The sequence below is a fragment of the Schistocerca serialis genome, unplaced genomic scaffold, assembly GCF_023864345.2.
Source record: "Schistocerca serialis cubense isolate TAMUIC-IGC-003099 unplaced genomic scaffold, iqSchSeri2.2 HiC_scaffold_1192, whole genome shotgun sequence".
NCBI lineage: Eukaryota > Metazoa > Arthropoda > Insecta > Orthoptera > Acrididae > Schistocerca > Schistocerca serialis.
This window is the reverse complement of record NW_026047395.1, coordinates 92,501-97,500: the sequence shown is the minus strand read 5'-3', so window position 1 is coordinate 97,500 and position 5,000 is coordinate 92,501. Positions and strand designations below refer to the sequence as shown.

At 54.0% G+C, this 5,000-nt stretch overlaps 1 non-coding gene across 1 annotated transcript in view; it reads right to left on the bottom strand.

Moving 5' to 3' along the window:
- The window catches only part of LOC126434586 (small subunit ribosomal RNA), a 1,910-nt gene extending 1,411 nt beyond the window's left edge, over positions 1–499 (bottom strand). The window contains exon 1 of the ribosomal RNA XR_007579337.1: positions 1–499. This exon is cut by the window's left edge and continues 1,411 nt beyond it. This is a non-coding gene — a ribosomal RNA (small subunit ribosomal RNA).
- Between the last annotated feature and the right edge of the window lie 4,501 nt (positions 500–5,000).

Genomic DNA, 5,000 nt, shown 5'->3' with positions numbered 1-5,000 from the left:
ATCGTTATTTTTCGTCACTACCTCCCCGTGCCGGGAGTGGGTAATTTGCGCGCCTGCTGCCTTCCTTGGATGTGGTAGCCGTTTCTCAGGCTCCCTCTCCGGAATCGAACCCTGATTCCCCGTTACCCGTTACAACCATGGTAGGCGCAGAACCTACCATCGACAGTTGATAAGGCAGACATTTGAAAGATGCGTCGCCGGTACGAGGACCGTGCGATCAGCCCAAAGTTATTCAGAGTCACCAAGGCAAACGGACCGGACGAGCCGACCGATTGGTTTTGATCTAATAAAAGCGTCCCTTCCATCTCTGGTCGGGACTCTGTTTGCATGTATTAGCTCTAGAATTACCACAGTTATCCAAGTAACGTGGGTACGATCTAAGGAACAATAACTGATTTAATGAGCCATTCGCGGTTTCACCTTAATGCGGCTTGTACTGAGACATGCATGGCTTAATCTTTGAGACAAGCATATGACTACTGGCAGGATCAACCAGGGAGCTGCGTCAACTAGAGCTGAGCAGCCGGCCGCCCGGGAGTGTGTCCCGGGGGCCCGCGCGAACACGCAAGCGTCCGCTCAATTATTCTGCAAACAGGAGGAGGCTGAGCTCCCCTGCACAATACACCTCGAAACCCTCTCAGGTCCCGGCGGCGCGCAGCGCCGTCCTAAGTACTTGGTCGGGTTCGAGAGAGGCGCAATCGCCCGGAGTTTGGCGAGTAGACGCTTTAGGTGCGACCACCCGTGCTCCCAACTGAGCTTGCCGCTGCCGACAGAGGCCCGGGAGCGTGCTGTCGTGGCATTGCCGGCGGGAGACAACACGCGCCACCTACGGTGGCCGGCAGCTCCAACGCCAGCGCCACAGAAGGACAAAAGCCCCACTTGGGTGCCGAAGCGAACTCTCCCAGCACAGCGCACGCGCCAACACGTCCGCACAGCTGCGATACAATCCACCTGCGAGAACCGCAGAGGCGACCGAGCAGCAGACGGCGTCGCGGCGCCGAGCGCCGGGCGGCGGCGCATCCTCAGCGCACACAGTCCTCAATCGGACCAGCACACTGCAGATGTCCACCGCGCTTCGCACCGGGCCCGCGAGGACCTACTTTGGCCGCACGGCGCCGCGTGCAGGGTGCGCCGGCGCGCAGCTACGCCGCCTGCCGCCTCCGTCGGCCGGCGCGCCTGCCACTGGCCGCCCCCACCAGCCGGCTGTAGCGCGTGCGCCCACGCACCGCGCGGCCAGCACGCCGGGAGGCCCCCCCTCACCGGCCGGGGACGGTCCCACCCAGCCACCGCCGCGTATCGCTTCACACCCACATGCCATTCACGTTCGTGGGCATGGTGGGTATCGCTGAAACAACCGGTTGGTAGCTCAACCGATCGTCGCCATCACTGATTCACCTCTAGCGAGAACAACCGCACCACAACGGTTTACCAGTTCTTCATTTGCGTAACGTCACCAGCAAACGTAGACGTCCATCGCCATTTGCAAATTCAACGATTGTTGCATGCCTGTGTCAGGTGTCACGACACACTATGTCTGCCCACATACACGCAACAACATGTGCACGCTTCGCGAACACGTGGAAGGTGGCCCCCGTACGTATGCGATGTCCATTGCGCGAACGACTGTCAACCGGCCTCTGTCGCATGTCGCAGATGTGGAACGCAGTGCACCATGCTATCACGGTGTGTGAGAAGAGACGACTACGTCTGACAACACGCGCCACTACATCAACAGACGGCTCATGCCGATCGCCATCCACGGCATACCATACTGCAATCCAGCTCTTATAGGGAGACGACATGTAGCTGAGTGCACAATATTTGGACCGTATGGTTCGCCGTTGTTGGCGCAGTCGTGGTACGGTCACACATGTACCACGATGTATCATTCAGTACATGAGGACCAATGTGCAGTACAGTGTGTGATTTGGACGTACAACATCAGCGGACAGTTGACACAAGCCGTACCACAACGTAGGCTGTGCTTCGCCATGCGAATGCCAATGAACAACTGCGAAGGGCATCGAGCATGTACGTCCTGCTGCCATCCGCATTACAGTGTATAGCTGCAAGGTGTTTAACATGAAGCGATACTCTGGGGACCGGGCAGTGCGAGTAGCAAACTATATTGCGGGGGTTGCAGTTAGGCAACACTACACTAATTTAACGCGTCGTATGACAATTACAGAGCAGGTTAAGGCCCAACGTGTGTTGGGTTAAGGCCCAACGTGTGTTGGGTTAAGGCCCAACGTGTGTTGGGTTAAGGCCCAACGTGTGTTGGGTTAAGGCCCAACGTGTGTTGGGTTAAGGCCCAACGTGTGTTGGGTTAAGGCCCAACGTCTGTTGGGTTAAGGCCCAACGTGTGTTGGGTTAAGGCCCAACGTGTGTTGGGTTAAGGCCCAACGTGTGTTGGGTTAAGGCCCAACGTGTGTTGGGTTAAGGCCCAACGTGTGTTGGGTTAAGGCCCAACGTGTGTTGGGTTAAGGCCCAACGTGTGTTGGGTTAAGGCCCAACGTGTGTTGGGTTAAGGCCCAACGTGTGTTGGGTTAAGGCCCAACGTGTGTTGGGTTAAGGCGCAACGTGTGTTGGGTTAAGGCGCAACGTGTGTTGGGTTAAGGCGCAACGTGTGTTGGGTTAAGGCGCAACGTGTGTTGGGTTAAGGCGCAACGTGTGTTGGGTTAAGGCGCAACGTGTGTTGGGTTAAGGCGCAACGTGTGTTGGGTTAAGGCGCAACGTGTGTTGGGTTAAGGCGCAACGTGTGTTGGGTTAAGGCGCAACGTGTGTTGGGTTAAGGCGCAACGTGTGTTGGGTTAAGGCGCAACATAGGTTAGGTTAAGGCGCAACATAGGTTAGGTTAAGGCGCAACATAGGTTAGGTTAAGGCGCAACATAGGTTAGGTTAAGGCGCAACATAGGTTAGGTTAAGGCGCAACATAGGTTAGGTTAAGGCGCAACATAGGTTAGGTTAAGGCGCAACATAGGTTAGGTTAAGGCGCAACATAGGTTAGGTTAAGGCGCAACATAGGTTAGGTTAAGGCGCAACATAGGTTAGGTTAAGGTACAATATAGGTTAGGTTAAGGTACAATATAGGGTAGGTTAAGGCGCAACATAGGTTAGGTTAAGGCACAACACGGGTTAGGTTAAGGCACAACACGGGTTAGGTTAAGGCACAACACAGGTTAGGTTAAGGCACAACACGGGTTAGGTTAAGGCACAACACGGGTTAGGTTAAGGCAGAATACGGGTTAGGTTAAGGCACAATACGGGTTAGGTTAAGGCACAATACGGGTTAGGTTAAGGCACAATACGGGTTAGGTTAAGGCACAATACGGGTTAGGTTAAGGCACAATACGGGTTAGGTTAAGGCACAATACGGGTTAGGTTAAGGCACAATACGGGTTAGGTTAAGGCACAATACGGGTTAGGTTAAGGCACAATACGGGTTAGGTTAAGGCACAATACGGGTTAGGTTAAGGCACAATACGGGTTAGGTTAAGGCACAATACGGGTTAGGTTAAGGCACAATACGGGTTAGGTTAAGGCACAATACGGGTTAGGTTAAGGCACAATACGGGTTAGGTTAAGGCACAATACGGGTTAGGTTAAGGCACAATACGGGTTAGGTTAAGGCACAATATGGGTTAGGTTAAGGCACAATATGGGTTAGGTTAAGGCACAATATGGGTTAGGTTAAGGCACAATATGGGTTAGGTTAAGGCACAATATGGGTTAGGTTAAGGTACACATTGTTGTAAGGAAAGGTGTTTTGGGGGGGGGGGGCGGCAGTTTGTTGATTGTGATTATCGTAAGTAAATGACTGCGGCATCATCTGATTTGCCACGTCAGGGTGCACCTTTGGCTCATAACAGGCGGCGCTCTGATTCCATGCTTGTGGCAGACCTGTGTCTTTCATTCCTGCCATTGTTTGTGTGGTGTGACAGGAGGCAGTATTGTGATGTTGGGTGCACCCCTGTGTGGGACATGTGTGGGTGTTGGTGGCTTAGCTGAGCAATGGTGGTTGTCGGAAGGGTGGGATATTCTGTTTTCCGAGTGGACCTCCCGGTCTGGTTATGATAGTGTGGATTGTCTAATGTGGCAGAGAGGATGCACTGGGTGTTGTTCCATGCTGGTGCTTACATATCGTCTGCGTGCCTGTTACAGGCAGAGAGTAGTGCGTGATAAGAGTGTCTGGCTGACGTGTGATTGTGAGCAGAGTCTTTCAGCATGTATACGGACAGGTCTATACATTATCTGTATTCTGATGGCTCTATCTATTACTAATCAGCGCCGTGTATACGTTTAATCCGGTTCCAGTCGAAACTATTGTATCTCTGTACATTAGTGACACGGCGAGCCCGGTATGTAGTTACTCGTCTCGGCAGCTTCCACCGGTGTATGGCAAATGATTATAAGGAATCAGTCTAGTCGTCAATACCGATAGTCTGACGTCACATGTCTGGGGTGGGGGACGCTGCGCCCTTCCGGTGGGTCATGGCCTAGGAAGACTCTTCCCACGCAGGGGGGCTTGGACTGTCATTGACTCTTCCGAGTAATATACTTGCCGTACGTTTTTGCGACTGCGAGTGCAACGCTCACCGGTACCGACATGGATGGAGCGCCTCCTAGCTGCCGCTGAGCATCTGCATTCGTACAGAGAGCAACGCGATCGCGTCTGTAGCTCGTACGTGGTACAGCTCGCAGCTCATGTATATGGACAGCGGGAATGTCGCATATTGGACATAACTCTTCATGAAACGCACGTTATAGGGGTGGATTGCACATTGCGAGTGCGAGCAAAGTCCGCCGTTCATCCGCTGGAGTTGCGAGTTGGGCGGTTGGGGTGGGGCACGAACGGGTGCAGGTGGAGTGATTGCCGGTCCACGACTTCGTGCGGCAGAGGCGCTGGCGTTGGGGTGCTGTTGTCGACAGAGGATGCAGGCTTTGTGGGTGGGGTCGAAAGAAGGGCACTGTGGGCCCATGGCTGTCTTAGTCGGCTTGGC